The following is a 26915-nucleotide window of genomic DNA, read 5'->3' as shown; positions in this document are numbered from 1 at the left end:
TAATAGCTTGCCTTTGGAAACCCTATGAACCTGGAGAAAGGACGAAAGTTATACAGGTGTCCAGGACTTTCATTCATAGTGTTGCTATGAGTCTCCTACAACTCGACAGCACTTAACAACAACAATATTTATTATATCATAATATTATTAATTAATAGGGAAATTTGATGGCATAGTGGCAAGAAGCAGTGCTATAACCTCGAAGACTCTCAATTCAAGTTCACCAGGTGCTCTGAGGGAGAAGGATGGGAAATCTTCCATGCACTTTACTGCCTCTGAAAAACCACTGAAGGGTCAGTTATAGGTCGGTTCCAACGTGGTGGTCCACAACAACAGCAAAGGAAGCTAAATCACATATTGTACACTCATCTCTGGATTGGAAAGATTTTCCCTGAACTGTTTAAGAGCTAACTTTTCACTTAGGCCAACAATACGGAGGGGATATTGAGTTCAATATATTATTTATCGTGGTATGCAGTCATTTCCTGAGGCCTTGGTTTTTGCCAATTCTTTCAGAGATGCCTAAACTTCTTGCTTCATCACCACAAGCTCTTGCTCATACATTGTTCATGAAATACTTTTGTGCCATCTAATTCCTTTCGATACAGTGACTCTGTATATTCCTTCCATCTTCTTTTAATGCTTCCTGGATCTTTTACTATTCTGCCCAAAGCAACCTTAAGTTTTACAACTTGAGGCTTGAATTTGTTGTTCAATTCTTTCAGTTTAAGAAATGCTGAGAGAGTACCTTGATTTTAATTTTAAGAACAAATGGTGTTTACTTTCAATTATCAATTTACAGGACCTAAAAAAAACCTCCAAAAACCAAAAATACCTCACCAAGAAACTGGCAAACCCAACAACGCATCTGAAATCAACAAAATCCAGACTTGACAGAAACTATAGCATACTCAATTTCTTAAACAAAACACATGACGAGGAAAAGGAAAAAACCAAACCAACAAAAAACCAAACCCGTAGATTAAAAGAAACTTAAGAGATATATAAATCACACACAAAGTATATAGATCTTACTGGTATTCTGATTCAAATACATTTTTTAAAAAAAATGATACTTGAGATTGTGAAGATAGACTGGATAGAATTGGGTAGAACATTGATTGGACAGAACATTGATTGGACATTAATGTCTAATTATGATAACATTAGAGTTCTTTTCTGAACTGTATTAACTTTAGGGGGAAAATACCAAATTATTTTCCAATAAAGTAGTAAGATGTTTGTGATTTGCTTCAAAATAATACAAGATAAAGAAAAGTGGGTAAAAATACAAAGATAAAACAGAGTGGCCATGAGCCAATAATTGCTGAAGCTAGATGATCAGTACAACAGTTGTAGTATACTGTTAACCATCCATTCATTTGTGTTTTAAATTATCCAAAAACCAAAATCTGAAGTCTTAAATGAAGTTACAAGACATGGAGCAAGTCATGATAGCAACTTCTTCTCATGTATTACTTGAATGATCTCAACAGAGATCTAAAAAAGATTTAAAGAAGGTCTATTTAGAACTTCTAGAGCTTAAAAATCTACATACAGTACTTTATAACTTAAGAGGAAGAGATGATAAAAGTAAATTCATAAAAGTTATTCAGCTTCTAGAAGTCCTCATAATTCCCATAGAAAACAACTATATGACAAGTATTTTACTGTTCAAGTGTCTTATAGCCATACAGATAATTCTATTTATCATCTCAGCTGCCCAAGGTGCAATTAAATTACCTATTCTAGTGTGTGTGCGCATGTACTCATACTTGCCTTAAGCTTACTCTGTCAATTTCTTCCTAATAGGGATGATGGAGAAGCCACAGCTGGGGTCTTTCATGAAATCTGTCACATTTCCAGGAAAAGAAAAGCTACCTCTTTCGCTCATTTTAAATAAGAAAAAAAGAAGAAATAAGTTTAAGAGGAGAAAATTTTCTGGAAAATAAACTTGGTCTAGAAATATTCCATTTTAAAACTGTACCTAAGACATAACTGATAACACCATCATTGTGGATATGTCGTAGTTTGGTAACACCACACTGACTTTAACTTGCAGCAACCCTATGTACAATAAATCAGAACCTGGCCCAATCCTATGCCAACTTCACAATCTCCACTGTCTCAGCCCATTACTGTAGTCACTGTGTTAGTCCATCTTATAGATGGTCTTCTCCTTTGACTCTCCACCTTCCCAAGCAAAATGTCCTTTCTCAGAAGTTGGCCCCTCCTAACAGCATGCCCAAAATATATGATATGAAGTCTCATCAACCTAGCACCATGGCTGCACTTCTTCCCACAGATTTGTTACCCTGGAATGGTACAAGTTAAATTCTTAGACAACACAATTGTTGTTAGGTGCTATCAAGTTGAGCAGAGTCACAGCAACCCTATGAACAGCAGATCTGAACCCCATCCTATCCTGTGCCATCCTCACACTTTCCCACACACTAGAGCCTGTTGTGGCAGTCACCGTGTCAATTCAACTGATTGAGGATCTTATTCTCCTCCACCCTTCACTGCAGCGTGAGGCAAAGCCTCATCATTCTTGCTTCCAAAGAGCACTCTGGCTGCACCCTCTCCAAGCATATTTATTTGTTCTTCCTCTTCCTTCTACCTTCCTTATTCACATGCATAGGAAGCAACTGAAAATACCATGGCTTGTATTAGGTACCCTTTGATCTTTAAACTGACATCTTTGCTGGTTAGCATCTGAAAGAGGTCCTTGACAGTGGATTTCTGGGCTTGACAGCCCAATACAATATGCCTTTGATTTCTTAACAGCTGCTTCCACAGATATGGACTGTGGATCCATGTAAATCCTTGGCAACAGTATAACAGTTTAACAGTATTAACAGTTTAAAAATAAAATACTGAAGAAATAAATATGCCAAAGATTGCAGTAGTTACTGTCATGTATAGGGTTTTTCTTTCTCCTTTTCTGCATTTTCCAAGTTTAGTAAAGAGAGTATGTACCACTTTGAAAACAGTTGGAAAAAACCACTATACTACTGTTTCATGAAGAAACAAAAATGTATTTTACCATCATTTTTCCACTGCCATTTTGTCAGAAGAGACTCACAGCTAATCCTCCAGTGGGTTTTCAGAAGCTATAGATCTTATGAGTGTTGAATGCCTGTCTTTCTCCCTCAGAGCTGCTAGGAGACTGAAGTTGCCAGAGAGGTTAGCTGGCTTTGGGTTAGCAGTGCAACTCCATAAGGAATACACCACCATTGTTGTCGTGTGCCATCAAGTTAGAACCAACCCATAGCTGACCTCCCAGCAGGTTTTCAGAGGCAGTTAATCGCAGGGGAGAAGACTGTCCATCGTTTGCAGCGACAGCAGCTGGTAGAATAAACCACGTGCCTTTGGGATTGCAGCGCAGTTTTTTACCCTAGGCCTCCAGAGATCCCTTAAGTAGTAAATTTTAAGTATAAAGTTTCACTACACAATTCAATTTGGTTCAATTTAAACCAGCTACAATTATTTTCTTCAAAACCTACCCTTGCTCATACCCCTAACAAAAACTAGCTACCCCTTTCTCAGTTCTCTTCCTAAGTGAGGCGACGAGGTCACACCTTGGTTTCTCCATAGGCTAACTTGGAGAAGCAACCTTTAAGCCATTTACTAACTCCTTAAATACAGTCCCCTCCAGATTTCTAATAAATATTCATCCCCAGGTCTTTTTTCCCCGAGGCAACCTCTGTCCATGGAGGTCAAATTCCCCTAGTAATTATCCTGTCTTTCAAATCTCTTCTGATTTGTTTTTGTTCTGTTTCTGTACTTCTCTCAGTATCCTGCTTCATTTCATCCAACATACATCATATCACTGTGTTATTTGGTGTTCTTTTTGTTGCAATCCCTGCCCCTACATCTAAGCACCAACTCACCGGGATAATGAAAAAAATTAATGTATGATGCTGAATCATAGTGTAATTTTTATTTTCTGTTTAACCTGATACTAGGTCCAACCTGATCACTAATCACAGAAGAAGGTTTTATGAATACCTTGCCTCACTCACTGCCATGTAGTTGGACCCGTTTAACAGCTGGCCTTCCAGTGGGTTTTCAGAGGCTATAAAACACATGAGGAAAAGACTGCCCATCTTTCTCCCATGCCTCAATAGTTAGTGGTGGGGGGAAACCCCAAATCAACAGACCATCCTTTGTAAATTGAAGAGATTTGTCTTCTTCACCTGTCCTTGATATACATGAGCTGAAACTGCCTACTCAAGTGTGTCTTACCCTTTTTCTTATTAACAAAACCCCATATAATTAAGACCACTATGTATCTAATGAAAATTAGTGTATTTCCTAGCCTTCCTTTCAGATACAGGCAGGCAGGTGGATATAAATGGACGTCACTGCCCTTTGGCCTCTTGCCTTCCCCCCTACTGTCTGCTTGTCTAGAACACAGATGGCTGCTGGGGTGTAAGCCGCCATCTTGCAGCCTTCAGCACAGAGGCTGTCAGTTAGGGCTGGCAGTGAATAAGAGCATAATTACGATTAAAGGCCCTTCACTTTGCTATACACACATGCACACACAGAGACACGTACAAAAACATTCTTTAAGGCAGCGCAATGTCCGTTGCCAGAAAAATGGATAAAGCAGTTGTGAAACAGTCAATGAAATGTTATTCTATAGTAAAGGTAAATCAACCAAAGTATAGTTACATCAGTAACAAGTAAATTTCTTAGAAACACAGAGACTAAAAGAAGTAGACTCCAGCACTATAGCACTATCACAAAGCTCCAAAATAAATCTATCTAAATGGCAAAGTTTTAAAAACAAACATATACACATGTTGGAATCAACTTGACAGAAATGGATTTAGTTTCTTGTAGCTTGTGTAATTTTATATATTTTTTTCACTTATTTCATATATTGTTGTTGCTGATGTATGCCATCGAGTTGGAACTGACACATAGCTGACCGACCCTCCAGAAGGTTTTCAGAGGCTGTAAATCACACAGAAGAATTCTTATCTTTTTCCCGCAGAGCAGCTCATATATTCAAACACCCTGCCTTTGGGTTGACTGAGAAACTCCTTATCACTAGGCCACCAGAGCTCTCTAGTTCATATATACAATATGGTAAAACCATTTTCAAATGAATGTAAAATATAAAATTAATGGCAGCAACTATCTCTGAGTAGAGGCAGAAGATTGGATGTGGGAGCACAAACACCAGTGATGTTTTGGGAGATACAGCAGACTGATAAAGTCTAACATAGGGATAGGTTCACAGGCATTGCTTTATTACTGTCCTTCCTAAGCAACATTTTGTTTCATATACTTTTTTAAAAAAAGTACATGCTCAGTGTCATTTAATTGTGCCATTTATTAAGTACACACACACAAAAGAGTGTAGAAGGCTATTAAGTGCTGATTTAAATCACATAAAAAGTTATTTCAGCCAAAACAGTTGCTGCAGTTTCAATAATCCATTATCACCACTTTGTGAAAGTAAGACTGTCCTTGTTTTCCAAGAACTATTCATTTGCTTTGTTTTCTTAGTATGTATTAAATGTCCCTTGCACAAACAAAACTCTCACATGACCTAGATGTATTAAATATAATATCTGTAGTATAAATGAAGACTCTTGGTACTCCTGCTACTCTTGGTAGCACTGTAGATTAAGCACTATGCTGCTAACCGAAAGGTTGTCTGTTCAAACCCACCAGCTACTCTACGAAAGAAAGATGAGGCAGTCTCCTCTTATAAAGATTACAGACTTGGAACTCTCATGTGGCAATCCTACTCTGTCCTATAGAGTATGCTATGAGTTGAAATGAACTGAAGGGCAACAGATGCATTGTAAATGGTATAAAGACTAAAGTATGGGAAGTTCCACAATTATGGTATAGAATAACTCTCATGTATAGGGAATGTTTTAAGAAATATGAAAAAAATCAACCCTACATTTGTAATTATTAAATAATTTCAATCTGTAGTAAATCAATAGACTAACATAACTAAAACTACTTATCAGGAATTAATATGAAATATTCTTAAAATATTCTTAAAAAAACATCTTAAATCTTAAGATGTCCAACTTATTTTGTATCGCTAGAATGATTATATTTTTAATGACATCAAAACACGGAAAGAGTTACCCCAATGGCATCAAACAAAAGGAAAACCATTCATCCTCCAGAGATTGATAGGCTCATTTAAGATTCATAATTAAGTAAAGAATTTAAAGTTACATTTATCCATTAATTTGGTCCTCCCTTTTGCATATCCCCAGCTGCTCCATTACCATTTCTGAATAATTATGCACTCTCTCGTTACATGTTTTGTTCTTTCTCCACACTCAGCAGAGTCTCTCTATACACAGGAGCTTTCCTTTCAGTCACAAAAGAGATGTTGGTTTCTCCACCTCCCTCTGTGTGAGATGACTTTATCCCACATAAAAAATGCTTGTGGTTTTTGTTAACATGTTGTTTACCCTAATAAATGTCTTTAACACATCAAAGAGCATGAAACAGACCAGTGAATCCTATGGCAGCCCTTTGAATTTTAAACCAGCTAGTTGTCTTCCTCATAATTTTGTTCTATTAGTCAAAGCTGCATGCTTTGAAATATGTGTTGTGTGTAAGCATGAAAGTAGAGTCTCAATTTCAATCAAAAGCATTATTGAAGTTGTAATTACTTACATATTACATAAACCTCAAAATTTCACCCAGTGGAAACCTATAGAAAAAAAGCTGGAGTTTAAAATATCAAAGTATCCACAATATTCTTGGGGAACACACTCAACAAGATGGAATGACAAAGAGATTGTAACAATGGGCTGAAGTATAACAAAGCCCATGGGATGGCATAGGCTAAGGCAAGGTTCAAATCTTTTGTTCATAGGGTCATCATGAGTCGTAGTTGATCCCAAGGCACCCAATAAAAACAAAATGTACACATTATGCCTTGTTATCCTAAATAGTTCACATTCTGCCAAGTTCCCTTCCAAACGGATGTAGATATATGATATACAGAAGAGATTCTTATTTTGAATGGAAAGTCCAAGTACGTAAACTTTAAAGTTCTCTTTAATCAAAGTCTATTAGTTATGTTTATAAAAAGCAATAAATATTTTTAAGTCATGAAACTTATGTACTATCAAAACCAACAATCAGTGTCAGCACTATTTTTATCTTATATTCATTATATTTCTTTGAAAGGCATGAACTCATCTTCTAACATTAATTTTCCATACATCACTCAGTGTGCATTCTCCTGTCATAGCCACTCAATCAGATTGAAAAGTGTAACCACAGCATGGGGTCATTTTGCAAAACATGGTGTTACTAATCAACAATACTACCATATCTCTGGCAAATTCTAAATAACTTTGTCAAGCTCATTTAACTAGCTCAGTAAGATCTGTAACATTGAAATTTTGTTGCCAAATCTTTAGTTAAGGAACCTCATCAAAACAAACATGGATTAGAATTAAGAGTTCTGCTATTAACATGCAGTATCATAGTGTTATCCTCCCAACATACATCAATTCAATTGCTTGAGCTCATTTTCTAACTTCAAAAATTCGAGCTCGGGCCCGGGTGCTGCGGCTGTGCTCTTGGGCCCCACTAAGCGCCTGCCGTGGTCACACCTCCAAGGCTGGCGCCCAGGGAAGCGGCCAGGTCTGGCGCTCGTGGACTTTGGCAGCCGCGAAGCCGTGGCGCGGCTGGAGAAAAGCCATCGCCTTTGCTGACCGGCTCCGAGGCGTGGACACTGACGGGGTGGAGCCCATGGAGTCGTGTTCGAGGACAGATGCTTATACCTCAGGTCTGATGACGTAATAGAATGCAACCATACTCAAGAAATACTACAAAACTCCCATCAGGTTGTGGAAGAGTATTTTGTGGCCCCTCCAGGTAATATATCTCTAACAAAGCTGGATGAGCAAGAGCCTTCTCAAGTGGCTGAGCAGCAATTCCAAGAAGGGCGTGAATACCTAGCAACAAGCATCACTTTGTCAGCTGACAAAAATGGATGCATTATGTTTTTTAATAACTGAAGGCAACACTAGCTTAGATATGGTCAAAGGGAAGGAATTCCTGTTGCTTATGAAGTAAAAAGCCTCATGTGCTTTGGAGGAAACAAAAGACCATGCTCCCTTAAAAAAAAAAATCGAGCTCACTGTCATGTAGTTACAGCGCATAGTGATCCTCCCTCAGTTTCTGAGGCTGTAAATCATGAAAGAGGAAACTGTCCCTATTCCTTCCACAGAGCTGATCGTAGACTTGAACCATCAGAGATACTTGGCCTTTGGGTTAGCAGTGCAACTCACTATAGATGATGCTGCCAGAACTACACATTTTTTAAATTTAGACAAAGGAAAACAAGACACTAAATATTTATTCCCAATATATTCCTACTGGTCCACAATGCTTTTTTCCTTTAGAGTGACAAAAGTCCATTTTCTCCAGGAAACTGATGCCATGTTACAGTGCAGAAGATACCTTCTTAGAAATATTCTCATTTGTAATATGAAGAATTGGTGAAATAACTCCTTTTAAAACCTTTTAGTAGTTATCAGTTTAAAAACTGTAAATACCAAGTATTCATTATCACACACAAATACTGACAATCATATAAGATGCACATCCTCTATGAATATGTCAAAAATAAAATGTAAAGACTTAAGTCTCAGGTGCAGTTCTCTTCAGGAACACATATTATTCATGAATTATCTGCATGCAATTTTCATCATATAACTAACCAGGTATCCTGAGGGACTTCAAGGTCACAAGGTCAATTTCTGTATAATCAGAACCAATTTAGTTAAAATCTTGTTATTAAGAACCATTTTTCATGGTGTATTATTAACTAAAAACTTAGGGGTTTCTTAACATAAAAATAACTATATTCTGGTTTTTAAGATTACTTTTTAAATGCTTATTTTCTTCCTTAGAATCAAAAGAACGATTGCTTAAATGTTGGTTCAAAACTGAGGAGGACCTGAAGGGCTTGCTGTAATAGGTCAAGGACTGTAGTCGTCAATATGCATTCAAGCTCAACATCAGGAAGACAAAGATTCGTACCACTGGGCCAACTGGCAGCTCCATGATAGATGTGGAGGAGATTGAGGTTAACTATTACAATTTGCTCGGCTCTACAATCAACACTCTTGGCACATGTAGTCAGCAAATCAAAAGATGAATTGCACTGGGAAAATCTGCTGTCGGGGACCTCTCCAGAGCACTGAGGAGCAACGCTGTCAGTCTGGAGACTAAAGTGTCCCTGATCCAGGACCATGGTCTTCACAATCACTTTGCTAGACAACAGAGAGCTGGACAATGACTAAGGATGACAGAAGAAAAGTTGATGTCTTTAAGTTGTAGTGCTGGAAAAGAGTCTTGAACAAACCATGGACCACCAAGAAAACAAATAGGTATGTCTTGGAGAGGGCAAAATCAAGTTTTTCCTTGGAGGCTAGGATTTTGAAGCTCTGTCTCACATATTTTGGGCATGTGTCCAGGAGGGACAGGTCCTTGGAGAAGGACATCATGCTTGGAAGAGTGGTGGGACAGCACAGGAAAGGAAGATGAGCTGGATTGGTACAGTAACTGGGGCAGCTGGAGTAGGTGTGTCAGAGTCAGTGAGACTGTCTCAGGACAGGGCAGGCTTCAGAGCTGTTGTGCTATAAGTCCCAGGTGACTCAACAGCAGCACATAATGACAACAATGATTGATAGATGTGATAGCTGTACAATTTCACGAATATTCTAAAACCCACTGAATTTTATAATTTAAAATGGTATTTTTATTGCAAAGCTAACCAACCAATTAACTGCCGTCAAGTCAGAACAGACTTATCCTTCAGATGGTTTTCAGAGGCTGTAAATTGCATGGGTGGAGATTGCCCATCTTTCTCCTGTGGAGAATCTGGTGGATTTCAGCTGTATGCCTTTGGGATTGCTGCATACTTTCTTACCACTACGAGACCACGAGAGCTCCCTAACTAGATGGTAGTCATAGTGTGTATAAAAAGAGAAAAATGAGCCCTGGTGGCACAATGACTAAGTGTTGAGTAGCTAAATGAAAACTCAATAGTTCAAACCCACCAGGAGCTCTGAAAGAGCTCTCTGTTCCTGTAAAGATTCAGCCTGGGAAGCCCTATGGGGCAGTTCTACTCAGCTCACAACAACAAGTAACAGCGGAGATGGCGTGAGGTACACAAGAACTACCTTTTCAATAATTCTATACGTTTAAAATCATTCTAGAATTATAAGATTATTTTTTAAAAATTTTGTTGCCAGTACAACACAACCTAGTCCTGGTCTGGGTTAGTTGTCTGTCAGTGAAAATGCTGACAAAGCCAAACATACTAAAATGAAAGGCATGATAACATGATAACAAAGATACGATGATGAAGGGTATAGAAAAGTGAATCATTAAGATGAGATTTCAAAAGGGAAAAACAATGAAGCAGGAGGAATCTTGAAGCTAGATTTAGAAATGCCTAATGGTCTTCACAGTTACTTGCTATGCCTCAGAGAGCTGGACAATGAATAAAAATTATGTAAGAATTGATGCCTTTGAGTTGTGGTGCTGAGGAAGAGTCCCGAACACACCACAGACTGCCAAGAAAACAAATAGGTATGTCTTGAAACCAAGTTTCTCCTTGGAGGCTAGGATTTTGAAGCTCTGTTTCATATACTTTGGGCACATGGCCAGGAGGGACTAATTCTTAGAGAAGGACATCATGCTCAGAAGGGTAGAGGGACAGCACAGGAGAGGAAGACCTCAGATGAGATGGACTGATACAGTGACTGGGGCAATGGGGGTAGGTGTGTCACAATTAGTGAGAGTGGCTCAGGGCAGGGTTCAGAGCTGCTGTACACTGGGTTGATATGAGTCCCAGGTGACTCAATGGCACATAACAAAAACAACAATGAGTATCTTCTGCTTTCCCTTCTTACGTGTACTCCTCCTCTTCCTCCATTTAACATATAATGGTAAACAGTAGTACTCTTTGTTTATACAAATATCCATGTCAGGTAAACTTGCCATTAAGGATTTAAAAGTGAATGAAAAGACATGCAACTCTTGCCTTCATAGTTTGAAAATCCACCAGAGAAGACAGGAATTAAACAGGAAATTACAAGAGTACTGGGTATTACAAAGAACTTCAGAGACTAAACGTTAGACAGCAAGCAAAGTAAAGCATCAATCCTGCCCCTCAAACAAAAACCTGGGTACCTCTTTAGCCTCATGTTATAAAGCCAATATAACTCTTAAGCGAAATTTAACCTAATTCTTCAATAATTCTTCACTTTGTCCCCTTGGGCTCTTTCAGTCTAGGTTTGGGTTGAATAATCTTTGTTCTAACACCTAAAACTAAACCAAATGCACTACCGTCAAGTTGACTCCAATCCATCATGACCCTCCATCAAGTTTCCAAGGCTTTATTGAATCTCTACAGAGGAGCAGACAGTGAATTCAAACTACTGACCACTTGGTTGGCACTACAACATACTACACCCTGCGCCACCAAAAAGTGCATTAGTCTCCTATTTAATCTTCCTGCCTCCAGTCTGTCTTTCTGCATTTATCCTTCACAGATGCAGAATAGCCTCTCAATACAAGATAGTGTTCTTAAAGCATTTTACTACATAAAATTTTTCTATGATTTTCTATGTTACAAGATAAGTTTTAACTCCTTAATATAACATTCATGATTCTTCATGATCTGACCTCTCATAACTTCATCTCTCTCCACACCGCTTAACTCCAGAGCACAGAATTACTCTAAGTTATCCTCATTCACTGCATTCTAATCAATTCCAGCTCACAGCAACTGTAAGAAAGCCACTTATCTTTCTCCTGCAGAGCCGCTGCCCAAGGTGTCTAGGCTTTGAGTTAGCAGCACAACTTCCTACAGAGTCAGCTAGCAGTGCTCCCAAAGTTTTCCTAAAATGCCAATATGTTTCTCCATTTTAACACTTGGCACTTTTCTCTGTTTTAAAAACTCTTCAGACATCCTTTGGCAATTGCCCCAATTAATTCTCTTATGTCCATTAAGAAACTACTCCAGAGCTATGTCTTCTTACAAGGTCTTCCCTGGCTACTCCCTGAGTCCTAGGAGAATCTCATTTCCTTCCTTTTGGTTCCTCCTATCTTAATCCGAGATATCCAGTGTATACATCACTATACAGCCAGTCCCACTGATTCATAATCCCCACTGAATCATAATCCCACAATATCCAAGGCATCCCTCCTTCCACCGCCAGTCCCAATGAATCGTAATCCCACAATATCCAGTGCATACCTCCTTACATAGCCAGCCCCCTGAATCATAATCCCACAATATCCAAGGCATACCTCCTTATATAGCCAGTGCCACTGAATCGTTATCCCACAATATCCAGTGCATACCTCCTCATACTGCCAGGCCCACTCTTGAGGGTAGAAACTTTGCTTATTCATCTCTGAAATCTATTTCTAGGACTGTGACTAGACAAAGAATAAAATCCTAGATGCATGAATAGTGGATAGAGAAGATGACATAAAATATCTGGATGAAGGTATTCCACAGATAAATGAAAGACAGATTTGGAACAAGGGCATCAGGATTGGGAAATACAGATCTTAGGAGTCAACAATTTCAAAAAAGTAGAAGACAAATATAAATCTCACAATTTAGACATTTTAAAGTTTAGTAATAAATAGGAGTAATATAAATAAAAATAAACAGAGAAAGAATGTTTTAAACCAATGAGACATATTAATCACCATTGAGATCTCTTATTTTCACAATTACAAGGAAATGACAAAGTGTAACACTAAGTACTGGCACTTAAATTTGCAACTGGTAAAATTTCGTCACATACAGGTACAGGCAGAATAACACAAAGTAGTCTAAGACATGACATCAAATAAAAAACCTAACACACTGCCATGGAGTCAATTCTGACTTTAGCAACTCTGTTACCAAGGCTACAAATCTTCTTAGATATAAACTGCCTCATCTTTCTCCCACATGCTGTTCAAAACATCAACCTTCTGGCTAGTAGCTGGATATTATAGAACCACCAGTTTCTAGAAAAATGATAAAAGGAACTTTTTTTTTAAGTAAACCATTATAAAATACATTTATTTCTTTTTTTTTATTTTTAAATATTTTTTTTATTGGGAAAAACAAATTGGGGGTACAAGGAGGTGAGGGTGAAAGGAACTTTTTAAAAAAATAAGAATCATTACTTCTCAATTTATGTAATCAAAACTTGGATTTTCATAGGCTGGATCTCCAAAAATAGTGATTAAATGTGCTAATAATTACATAAAAAGCACAACAGTGGTTGCCTCCAGCACTGATTCGGTGAGCAGGAACTGAGTGGCCATGAAGGAACTCTCTGATACTATATTTAAGCACAACACTAAGCTCTCAAAATCTATGTAAATTCTCAAAACCCTCACTCCACAATAGTCAACATCAGTGGAAACTTGTTAGAAATGCAGATTCTCGCAACAATGAATGAATGAAAATCCAAAGTCTCTGTAAACTTTCATTAAAATAATTTTTCTTTAAAAAAAGAAATGCAGATTCTCAGGACTCACTCTGGACCCACTGAATCAGAAATTGCAGGGGTAGTGTTCAGGAACTGTTTGAAAAACTCCTCCAAGAACAGATGCACACCCATTAGAACACGAAGGTAACACAGACTGATGAATGCTAAATTTACTGTTAATAAATAGTATTGTATATTGTACCAGTGTTAATTTTTCAGTTATGATAAATGGTTATAAATTCTGCTTGATAAAAGTGAAGAGAAATTGGGGAGCTTTGATGGCCTAGTGGCAAGAAGCTGTACTGCAATCCCAAAGGTACACGGTTCGAATCCACCACATGCTCTGCCAGAGAAGGAGGGACAATTTTCTCCTGTACCAGTCAGATCTGATTTGACGGTACATGCACCAAAAAAAAAAAAAGTGAAGAGAAATTAAAGTACTTATTGATAAAGATAAAAAACTACAGTAGTTATATAATCTTGTGAGTACAAGAATAACTCGTTTTACTGGGCTTCCCCCCCACCCCGGCCTCACCCCATTATGCTTAACAGATATAGTGCTTTTTACAAACTGAAGGTTTGTGGCAACCCGGCATTGATCAAATCTATCAGCAAGATTTTCCCAATAAGGGGCTGGAGAGCACTGTGCTGAGTGAACTAACTCAGCCCCCAGGACAAATACTATATAAAACCATTACTGTAGAACGAGTATGAGGATCCAAGGTGTGGGGGGGGGAATAGAGGAGTGAGGATGGGTGAGGGGGTAGGGTGTTAATCATAGGGTTGTATAATTCCATGAGGAGGTGGGTGAAGGAAATGAGAAGAATCTTTTGTAAGAAACAATGTATTATTCAAACTTTGTAAATAAATTATAATAAAATTGGGGAAAAAATATTTTCCCAACAACTTATGCCCACTTCAAGTCTATGTGTTAAATTTGGGTAACTGATACTTCGAGGTTTATCATAATGTTACAGTAGTTAATAGACTACAGTAAACATAACTTCTGTTGTGCTGCTTTTATGTACCATCCAGTCGGTTTTGTTGAGCTGCTTTTGTGTACCACGCAGTTGACTCCAACTCACAGTTGACCCTCCCTCCAGCAGGTTTACAGAGTCAGTTAATCACATGGGAAGAGAATGCCCATCTCTCTCTCATGGAGCAGCTGGTGTATTCGAACTGTGTGCTGCCTTTAGGTTGGCAGCACAATTCCTTACTATTAGGTCACCAGAACTTCCTGTGTGTATGCACTGTTGTTGTTGTTGTTGTTATGTGCTGTCGAGTCGCTTGCGACTCATAGAGACCCTATGTACAACAGCCCTAAACTCTGCTCTGTCCTGTGCCAATCGCACTGTCTCTGACACACCCATCCCGATTATCCCAGTCACTGAATCAATCCACCTCATAGAGGGCCTTCCCCTCCTGCACTGTCCCTCCACCCTCCCAAGCATGATGTCCCTCTCCAAGGACCCATCCCTCCTTACAACATGTCCAAAGTATGTTAGATAGAGCCTCAGAATCCTTGCCTCCAAGGAGCCACCCGGTTTAACCCTTTCCAGGATGAATCTGTTTGTTTTCCTAGCAGTCCATGGTACTCTCAATACTCTTCTCCAGCACCACAGCTCAAAGGCATCAATTCTCCTTCTATCCTCCTTGGTCATTGTCCAACTCTCTGATGCATAACAAGGGATTGCGAAGACCATGGCCTGTATCAGATGCACCTCAGTCTCCAGAGAGACACCATTGCTCTTCAGTACTTTGGAGAGGTCCCTAACAGCAGACTTTCCCATGGCAATGCGCCTTTTAATTTCCTGGCTACTGGTGCCAAGAGTGTGTATGCACTAGGAAATAAAAAATGTATGACTCACTTAACTCACTTATTGCATAAGTTTGAAACCAAACCCACAGTATCTGTAAGATATATGTGTATACTAAAAAAAAAAAATTACTGAATTATACTCTTTGAAAGGATACATTTTATAGCTTACAAAATATACTCAGCTCTAAATCTAGCTGACTGCACTTTTAATAAATTGTCAACTGAGGTTTTTAAAATACTGAACAAAAGATCTAGATATCTGTTTCTAAAATAGGAATTAATAACTTGGACAAAATATGAACATCTCCTACTGTCACTAATTTCTCATTCCTCTGTGTCCTATCTGTATGATATGGTCTCCAGAAAACCACCCCAAAAATAATTTTGTTAAATTACCAGTAAAGTTAATGGCTGGAAGCAGGAGCGGCATCCACTACTTAAACAACATGTCTCTGGAAACTCTGTAGGACCTTCAGGCCTTTTGTTCATAGGGTCACTATGAGTCGTGCTTGACTCAAAGACAATCAACAAAAACCAACAACACTGGTAAGGCTACACTAGCTGGAAGTGATTGTTGTTGTTATGTGCTGTCAGCCCTAAACCCTACTCTATCCTGTGTTAATCAGCACATCTCATTGAGGGTCTTCCTCTCTTGTGCTGTCCCTCCACCCTCCCTAGCAGTAAGCAACTATTATCACAAAGGCATGGAATTCACATAAACTAGTTGTTCAGCTGGAAAAAGATGGGCAATCACCTCGCAGGTGATTTACTGCCTCTGAAAATCCACAAAAGGATCAGCTCTGAGTCATTTCTGACTCAACAATACATAACAACAGTCTTTTAGTACTTAATTTTCACCATTACAAGAAGATGGAGAGCTGAGGTTGACATAGAAAAAGATACTGCATGTAGGTCTGAAAAATAGACAAGTCAGTCTGAAATTGAACAGTGAGGACAGATCTTAAGCTGAAGAACATGTTTATATCAAACTGAGGTCTTATTTTTCAATCCCATATTAACAAGAACTACTTTGGGAAAAAATATGATTGCTTTTATTTTTTTTTGGCAGAATTTTTATTTTGTTTAAAGCCTTTGTCAGTCCATGATGGCTAATTAGCACTGCACTTTCCTGGAAGAAAAGATACAGAATTGTATACATGTTTGTAACTGAATACTAAATCAAGAAAGAATGGTTTGTGAGAAATAATTTATAATAAATAATTACAATCAGAACACAAAATGAATGTTACAAGCTCTGGATTAATTTCTAAAGACCATTTAGTATGTAGAGGCAGATTTACTATGAAAATGAAGAGGCTCAAAAGTGCTTTCATTTGCACTGGCCTCTACCAAAGCCTCAGTGGTACCTGAAAATTCAGTCATTTTCTTCTTGCTCTATAGCAAAGCCTATCGCCTTTTGGGGGAGCTCCGGTGTCTGAGTGGTGAGAAGCTGCACTGCAATCTCGAATACATGCAGTTCAAATCCACCAGCTGCTTCATGGGAGAAGGACTGGCAATCTCCTCCTGTATGATTTACTGCCTCTGAAAACTCAGTGGAGAGGCAGCTATGGGTCAGTTTCCACTTGACGGTACTACCATAGCAAAGTATTAAAATTTCTAGAAATACTATATAGTGTCAGGCAGTTAATAAAAATATTCTGTAAATGTCTGAATTTATTGTGTGTATCTGTCAGTTTTTTTAAATGTCATTTTCTGTTATTTTTTTATTCTAATAAATGTTTTTCATCCTTAATTCAATATTTTTTTAAAGTCTCTTAAATATATAAACAATCATGTCCACAAAATCATGGTATATGCTTGCTATTAGGAAATCTGAATATTGCTGTAATAATTTAGCCTGTCTCATACTTTTCGGTGACCTAGGGATAAGAGGCTGCACTGCAATCTCAAAGGCACATGGTTCAAATCCCTCAGCTGCTTCACAGGAGAAGGATCAACAATTTCCTTCATGTTGTCTCCAAAAACCCACTGGCAGGTCAGCTATGAGTCAGTTCCAGCTTGACGGCAACCAACAGCATACTTTCAGAGGGAACTCTGGAGACAATGTCTGCAGCAAAGTATGTCAGAGATGATGAGGATGGCACAGGATAGATAGGACAGGATTCAGATCTGTTGTTCATAGGGTCACTATACGTCAAACTGTACTTGACAGCACCTAAGAACAGCAACTGGTGGCTAAGTGGTAAGGAGTTGCATTGCCAATGCAAAGGCAGGTGGTTTAAATCCAGCAGCTGCTCCAAGGGAAAAAGAATCACTGTGCTAAATATTTGTTTAAGGATCTCAAAAAAAATAACATGTCAAAAGAGTGAAAAACTGAAAAAGAACTTCTCGTGGATAGGTACAAGAGCTATGGGAAAGATCCAGTGTGAAAAACAATGTATAAGGAATTTATAAGTAAAACAGAATAAAATAAAATTTTTTTTTAAAAAAAGAAGAAAGCAGAGATCACTTACAATTATATTTTCTGCTTAAAGAACATGAAATAAAGTTAAATAATGTAGGTAACTAAAACTGAAGATGGCTAACAGAAAACAAGAAATAAGGCAATTAAAGGGGTGGGGTAGTGAAAAATCAGCAAAAGACAGTTTCCTAAAATGTTAATTTAGAATTGTCTATTGCCTTTGAGCTGATTTATACTCATGTGAGCGGCATCCACCTCCTAAACAACATGCCTCAGGAAACTCTATGAACTTTGATAAATGTCGATAGTTGTAGAGGGGCTTCCAGACCTTTTGTTCATAGGGTCGCTATGAGTCATGCTCACCAACATTACAGAGTACATACAGTTTTAGGAGGTTGGGGGCTGGGAAACAGATCTCCCGGCCTTTCTTCCATACTGCTGGGTGAGTCCTAATCACCAACTTTTAATTAGTTATTGTTGTTTATACGTGCCATCAATTAAGAAGCAACTCACACCTGATTCTCCAGTGGGTTTTCAAATGCTGTATATTGCACAAGAGGAGTGTGCCCATCTTTCTCCCACAGAGTAACTGGTGGATTTGAACCACCTGCCTTTGGGTTGCCAATCTAATTCCTTACCCATGAATTCCCTTATAGATAGTTGTTGTTATGTACTGTCAAGTCAGAACTAACTCACAGCTGACCATCCATGGGTTTTCAGAGGCAATCAATCCTACAGAAGACTGGCCATATTTCTCCTGTGGAGCAGCTGATAAGACTGAAACCACATGCCTTTACGCTGGCAACACAATTCTTTACCACTGAACCACGAGACCTCCCTCCTTTTTAGATTAGTTGAGCAAAATGCACTACAGAGGGTTTTTCTAGAATTATCATGTTGTTGTGCTTATGTATTGATGCCTGTGGTTTCAACTCATAGAGACCAGTTATGGAAGAGATAAAAATACTAGCTGGTCTTGTAACATTCTCACAATTAATGTATTGTTTGAGCTCACAGCTACCATCACTGTGTCACTGCATCTCACTGAAGGTCTTCGTCTTTTTCATTGAGCCTCTATTTTACCAAGCACAATGTTCTTCTCCAGAAACTAGTCCTTCGTGATAACTTGATCAATGCATGTAAAACAAAATCTTTCCAACCTTTTACCTGTCTATACTCGATCCAAAACAGACGGGTTCATTCTTTGAGCAGTTCATGGTACATTCCGTATTCTTTACCAGCACCATCATTCAAATGCATCAATTCTTATTTGGTCTTTTGCATTCCTTTGTTGTCTAACTTGCACACTGATATGAGATGACTGAAAATATCATGGTTTAGGTCAGCTACACCTTAGTGCTCAAGATTACATATTTTATTTTTAACACCTTATTCAAAGGGGTCTTTTGCAGCAGATATGTCCAATGTTATATTGTTGTTGTTATTGTTGTTGGGTGCTGTTGACTGAAGTGTGACTCAGTGACCTTATGAACAGCAAATCTGAACCCTGTCCTATCCTGTGCCACCTTCACACTTCCTGACACACTAGAGACCAGTGCAGCTGTCACTGTGTCAATCCACCTTGTTGAGGGTCTCCCTGTCCTTCACCATGCCTCTATCCTTCCAAGCATCATGTCCCTCTTCAAGGAACAGCCCCTCCTAGCCACATGCCCAAGCCATGTGAGGCAAAGCCTCATCATTCTTGCCTCCAAAGAGCACTCCGGCTGCACCCTCTCCAAGACATATCTGTTCAGTGCTCTTCTCCAACACCACAGTTCAAAGGCATCAATTCTCCTTCTGTCATCCTTATTCACTGTCCAGCTGTCAGATGCATTGCAAGTGATCAGAAAGACCATGGCCTGAATCAGACACATCTTGTTTGATTTCTTGACTGTTGTTTCCATGGACAGGGACTGAAGACCCAAGTAAAATTAAATTCTTGACAACACCATCAAATTGTTTATTGATTCAGTTGTCTTTTTTGTTTTCTTTATAAAATTTTTTTGTGATTTTTTTTCTTTATGTTGAGGTGTAGCAGAGGGTCAGTCATAAAGAAGACTCTCAACGTGAGTTCACTGTGACAACCGTAATAATAGGCTCAAACCAAGCAACAATTGCGAGGATGGTGCAATGTTTTGTCTTGTACACAGTGTCACTTCGAGTCAGAACTTGCTCTTTGACACCTAAATTTTTTAACAATTCTACAAGGGTAATGTTTAATGTCATTAAATGTTACTTAAATAACAGAGGAAGAAAGTGAGACCCACACACAGCCAGTTGGTATCAGAGCCAGGATTATAAGCCAGCTCTGTAACTTCAAAGGTCTTTGACGCTATGACACATTTCCTGTCTCAGAAGCAAGGTCTGAGGCTTTTCATCAATAACCTAGTTCTCTATCACCTTCTATAATCATTTGTGACTTCCCTTTAACATTTCACCTAAACTCAGCTTGTTCAAACGACTAGATGTTCTGTCTTGATTGGTTTATCAAGCTGTTTATCACCACTATCCTCAGCCTGATTTTGCATCTAATTAAATAGTAGAATCTCCTCAAGCAAAACTAGAACAAAATTACAACTAGGTGGCTTCTTAGTTAGCAAATCGTTCTAAGACAGGAAGAAAATGGTTACTGAAAGCTGTCTGGTGCCAAATTTCAGACCTATAGACCAAGATTATAAAGCTGAAGTAAATGAAAAACTCCATTCCTATAACCCAAACATCCTTCTTTCTTTTCTGTAAGTGGTGATAAGTCATCTAAGACAGATGTCATCTCCTTTAAAGAACCAGTGTTGATCATATGCAAAGAACGGGTTCTCTCTGATACAGGCACAGAGTAGCAACACTGAGAATTTATTTTTAACTCTAGACTATCCTCTTTGGATTTTAAGCAGCTTGGATGTGACAGAGTCACTCTTAAGTAAGGAGAGTTGAAGATGGCTTCCACCAATGGAAATCAGATACATGTGTTACCAGTCAAGGAAAAAGAAAAGAGAGGTATCCCAATAGAAGATTGCAAACTGAAGTGAAGGAAGCTTTCTTTTTGTGTGCCAGATTATAAAGAAATAGACTAGTACTGTGCTTGCTATATCTTTTTCCCCCCCATCTTTAGGCCTTTAGTAAAGTACTAACTGTTCCTGTCTGGTCTCAGCTGTGTACTACAGGAGTATTAAGAGAAGACTTACTTCTGGCAGAAAATTAAAGGGAAAGCAACACTCCCTGAGGTCAGCAAGGGATTCCCCAGAGGAAAGTGACTCTTTGGGAACAAAAGTCCATGCTGTGAGCTCAAATTACTCCTCCACATGTGCCGAAGTTCCCTCCAAAGCTACTCTGGAGGATACTAGCTTTTATTTATTGAAGTAGAAAGCAGTTTCCACTATCAAAAGCAGAACCACATTACAAACCCAGGTCTCTAGCTGACTCCAAAATGCTATTAATAGGAAACTATTCAGTAAAAACATGGGAGAGAATTATTTAACAGAAGAAATGAAGGAGAGAGGAGAGGGAGGATTAGATGGATGGATTTCACCAATGCAATAGATTCACAGTAGATTGAATGTTAAACATAGAAATTTAAATTCACTAGCATGTATAAATTAGGTATAATACCTGATTTATAGCATTCAGTATATGCTAATTACTTTCTTTAGGAACAAAGATAATTAAGCTAAGTAGAAAAAAATGTCCTAAGTTTTCTCTTTTGAAGACAGATAGTATTAGTAATGATATTCAACAATAAAAAAACTCCACATTTTGCTAATTAAAAATGAGTAAAAAAATAAGTAAAAAGAATGTTGATTTCTAAGATGACTATAAAATTGTCCTTTAGTTCTCTATTTCAAACAAAAAGGAAAACACATTATTTTATTTCTCAAAAATATACAAAAATATTAATACATGCAAACCACTAATTCATGACATTGAAAAATCCTTTTTTTTAAACTTTAAAACAGTAAGGTATAAAATCTTTGCATAACTGCTAAAAGTCACAAAGATTCAAGTGCTTGAGATTTCAAATGGCTTGTGTACAATTTCACCCTCCCAATGATCTGCTAAACCTCTTCCTGTTTTTCAACCTTGTATGTTTACTTTCACATCTGCTAAAAAGATAAAAGCAAGAATGGGGACATCAACCGCACGACTGTGTCCTATCAAATCCGGAAATGAAGCTAGAGTTGCTGTGAAATGGATCTTAGAATTCTTGCTCACAGTATTAAAAATGCCACAGCATAAATCTAAAACTCAAATATTATCACTAGACATGTTTTCCATATAGCTATTTTTTATACATATAATAATAATACACCTAATTTAAGTTGTTATTGTTATCTGTCATCAAGTCACTTGCGACTCATAGCGACCCTATTAAGTAGGAAAAATATTAATCAAGACAGAAAATTATTCTTAAACAAAATTAGTCTCTTTCCTCTCCATGAGGCCAAATTTTACCAAGGGAAAAAGGGAACTAGCTTATAGTGAGTGCCTGTATGTGACAGGCACAGTATAAGGACTGTTTTTGTTTGCTACCACATACACATATTCTCTATAATGTATTATATATATATATATGTGTGTGTATACTCTATAATGTATATCTATATATAAACTACATATTCTCTATAGTGTGCATATTATAGCCACTTTGTAAGAGTATCTAGTGACATAGAGCAAAACAGACCGAACTATAACCAACTGGTCAACATTTCAAATCCACCAGCCATCCCATGGGAGAAGACAGGCATGTGGTCACCTCTCATTAAGAGTGACAATCCAGGACACCCAATGGAAGGCTGCTATGAATAAAAACTGACTTGACGGTAGTGAGTTTGGGGGTGTACTCATTTTACAGAAGAGGAAGCTGAGACACAGAAAAGTACATTGACAGCATCACAATTACTAAGCAATCATTAGCTTTAACAGAAGGCCTAAATTCTTATATTCCTTCCTCTACTTAAAAATAAATACATTCCAGTGCCACTGAAATGGAAATAACTCACAGCTGACCCTCCAGTGGGTTTTCAGGAGGCTGTAAAAGGCACAGCCACTGGTGGATTCAAACTGCCAGAGAAGAGTGGCCTGTGAGTTAGGAGCACAACTCCCCGAAGACTACGGGAGGAACTTCCTTGGCATATAACAGGTACTTCAACAAACAGCAGCTGAAACATACTGAACTGAGTAGAAAAGGGACAATTTTAACTTGAGTGTTTCTCTGTGCCTTTTCCATAACTACTTCCCATGACACAGCGCTTCAATTCTCAAGTTTTTATGCACATGTACATCACTATAGATGATTCAACTCCTGAGGGCAGAAGTCATGTCTTCTACATTTTTCATGATCACATCTCTCCATTGAGCCCCACTCATTACTGGTGCTTAATTCATTAAATGAATGATCACGCAGTCCTCAAAAATTGTCCTGTGAATTTCTGTCTCAACTAGAACGAAATGCTAAGTCTTCAGTCTGGCCATCAGGATGCTACAGATCTATGCTTTCTCCTCTCTAACTTCAGCTTTTCCCTTGCACCCTTATATCACTGTGATCCGGCCATGATGGTGTATTTCTCAAACACATCAAACAGTTTTAATCTTTTTGTATATTGTTCCTTTTGCCGAGGATGATATTCCCCCAGATAGCTGTATGACTCACTCCCTTTCACTGCATCACAATGGTGACATCAGTGATTTCAAGTCTCTGGTCAACTGTCACTTTAATCAGAGATATCCTTCTGATTGTTGCATGCAAAACATCCACCCACTCTAACACTCCATGTTGTCCCCAATCCTGCTTTTTTCCCTAATCCTTACTAAAATCTAAAGCTTTATATTTTATCCCTGATTTATAGATTTGCCCTCTACCCCACTAAAATATAGGCTCCACAAAAGCAGCCACTTTTTCATTCTACTTTCTTCACTGTTCTATCTTTAAGTACCTAGAACAGTGCCAGGTAAATAGTAAGTGGTCAGTAACTATTGACTGAATGAATGAATGGCAGGTATTAGTTATATATTGCTTCACAATAAATTACTTCTAAATTTCAGTGGCTTAAAACAATATTTATCAATCCTAGAGGTACATGGTTCAAACCCACCAGATGCTCTGCTGGAGAAGGAGGGGCAATCACCTCCTGTACAAGTCAGATTTGATTTCATGGTACACACACACAAAATAGTAATAAAAAAGAAAAACCACAATCCCACAATATTTATTATCTCACAGTTTCTGTAGGCTAGGAATGCAAGCATGGCTTCTCTGATGACTTGATGACTTCGACTCAGGGTCTTTCATGAAGTTGCAGTCAAATTGTCAAATAAGGAAGGTTACGGTCATCTCAAGACCTAACTGTGCCTGGAGAACTGGCTTTCAAGTTCACTCACATGTCTACTGTCAGGCCTCAGATCAACTTCCCTGATTACTTATTTGGTTGTTAGCAAACTTAAGATTCTTGTCCCACTGGCCCCTCCAGAGGCTGCTTGCACAGCCTCACAGTAGGGCAGCTAGCAATTCAAGTGAGACAGAGAGGCATTGAGCTCCAAGATGGAAGCCACAAACTTCATGAAACTTAACTTTTGTTCTATGCTGTTCATTACAAGTGAGTCATTAGCAATTGCCTCCATTCAAGGGCTAGGGAGAGCATGAATACCAAGAGGCAGGAATCACTAGGGGACATCTCAGAGGGTGACTAAAAAGGAATTTTAAAAAATTTTTTATTATTATTAATGTTAATGAAACTTTACAGAGACTTTAGATATCCATTCATTTACTGTTGTACTTTTCTCCCTGCCCAACCCTCCCCAACCTTAGTTCGCTCTTCTCTTTGAAAAGTAAAAGAAAAATTCTTTCGTTGTTATACAACATCTTGTTCTTTGGTCATCTGATTGATTCCTTAGTACATCTATTTTAAATATTATTCTATGAAGTTCTGGTGGCCTACAGGGTAGGCAGCTGTGCTGCCAATCCAAAGGTAGGTGGTTTCAATCCACCAGTTGCTCCTCAGGAGAAAGATTGTCAATCTCCTCTCATGCAAACTAGTCTCTGTAACCCACTGGAGTATCAGTCAGTTCCAATTTGACAGCAATAAATAACAATATGTTCACTATATAATACACTAGTATTTGCCTTTCAATCTTATGAACGCCAAAGGGATATGAAATACTAAACATTTCTTATTAATAATTATACACACTAACAATGATAAGTCAACAAAAATGATATCTGAAAAAAAATACCAAAACAATTTTATTAAGTTGATGATATGGGTCTTTTCTACCTTTATTATATCATCACTGTCTTTAGATGATGGAATGGCACTTTAAAAATTATTAATTTTTATACTAAAATTGAAGCAATTATCAAAAATTCAGAAAATTAAGAAAGGGGAAATCTATTGTTAAGAAATGAAAAATTGAGGCAAATTAGACATACTATCCATCAAAAGACAGCTCTGGTGGACTAGTGGTAAGAAGCTGTGCTTCAATCCCAAAGGCACAGTGTTCAAATCCACCAGCTGCTCCACTGGAAAAGGATGGGCAATCGCCTCCCATGCAAATAACTGAAAAGCCACTGGAGGGTCAGCTATGGGTTAGTTCCAACTTGATGGTACACACAATAACAACCTACCAAAAGAGGGAGCTCTGGTGGCTTAGAGGTAAGGAGTTATGCTGCCACCACAAAGGTACAGGGTTCAAATCCACCTGGTGCTTCATAAAAGAAAGATAGGCAATCTCCTCCCTACTAAGACTCCTCTGAAAATGCCTCTGGAAACCCACTGGAGGATAATTTATGAGTCAATTCCAATTAGATGATACCTAACAACAACAACCTGTCAAAAGGGAGCTCTTGTGGCTTAGCAGTACAGAATTAGGCACACAATTTGAATTGACCCGGTGCCCGGGGGGAGAAAGATGAGCAATCTCCTCCTTTGTGATTTACTGCCTCTGAAAATCCACTGAAGGGTCAGCTATGAGTTGGTTCCAACTGGACAGTACATAATAACAACTATCCATTCAAAACCAAATCTGCTTCTAGGGAGTCAATTCTGACTCACAGCAACCCTATTAAAACTGTCCTCCTGGGTTTCCAAGGCTGATTTTTACAAAAGCAGACTGCCAACAACTATGAGATATTATCTCATCCCAGTAAGAATAGAAAAATGTAACAGAACAGCAAGCAACAAATGCTGGAGAGGTTGAGTAGAAACTGGAAACTTTATTCACTGTTGGTGGCAGTGTAAAATGGTGCAACTACTATGGAAGGCTGTATGGGGCTTTCTCAAACATTGCAAATAGAGATACCACTTGACCCAGCAATTCCACTACTGGGAATATACCCTAAAGAAACCAGAACTGCCACCCAGACATATGCACACCCATGTTTATCGTGGCTTTGTTCACAGTAGCAAGGAGTTGGAAACAACCTAAGTGCCCATCAACAAACAAATGGATAGAAAAGTTCTGGTATATTCACACAATGGAATACTATGCTGCATTGAAAAACAAGGAGCTCATGCAATATTATTCAAAATGGGTGACCCTGGAGGACATTACGCTGAGTGAAATATCTCAATCACAAAAGGACAAATAATACTACATAGTGCCACTGTTGTAGAACGGGACTGACATCAGGGTTGGGGTGAGACTGAGAAAGACTGGTTAAATTATGTATACTACACTGAAACAGATGAGAGAGAGAACAGTTTAAAAGCAATATATGATTGGGTATTATTGTTACATCAAGAGTCCAGAATGAAGGCTGCATAGTAGAGTGTACTGGGGGTGGGGGGGAAACACAGATTGTATGCCAATGAAAGAATTTTTCTTTTACTTTTCAAAGAGAACAGTGAACCGGGGGGAGGGGAGGGGTGGACAGGGAGAAAAATGCAACAATGAATGAATGGAATTCCAAAATTTCCGTAAATGTTCATTAAAATTAATAACATTAAAAAATGTTAAAAAAAAGAAAAATGGTCAACAGTAAAAAAAAAAAAGAAGAAGAAGCAGACTGCCACATCTTTCTCCCACGAATGGTGGGTTTGAACCAGAGACCTTCCAATTAACAGCTTAACACTTCAATGACCCCACATCCAGGGCTCCTTACTCATACTAATTACTGGAACCAAAAAAGTGCACCATGATGAAAGGATATGTTGTTGTTGTTGTTGTT

At 38.3% G+C, this 26915-nt stretch overlaps 1 pseudogene; it reads left to right on the top strand.

The window, feature by feature from the left end:
- The window catches only part of LOC102846440, a 43072-nt pseudogene that overhangs the window by 3731 nt on the left and 12426 nt on the right, over positions 1-26915 (top strand).

Source organism: Elephantulus edwardii, unplaced genomic scaffold, assembly GCF_000299155.1.
Source record: "Elephantulus edwardii isolate Elephantulus edwardi_28Jun2011 unplaced genomic scaffold, EleEdw1.0 scaffold00152, whole genome shotgun sequence".
NCBI classification, from domain to species: domain Eukaryota; kingdom Metazoa; phylum Chordata; class Mammalia; order Macroscelidea; family Macroscelididae; genus Elephantulus; species Elephantulus edwardii.
The sequence above is the reverse complement of the archived record's forward strand: the minus strand, read 5'-3'. Positions and strand labels throughout refer to the sequence as shown.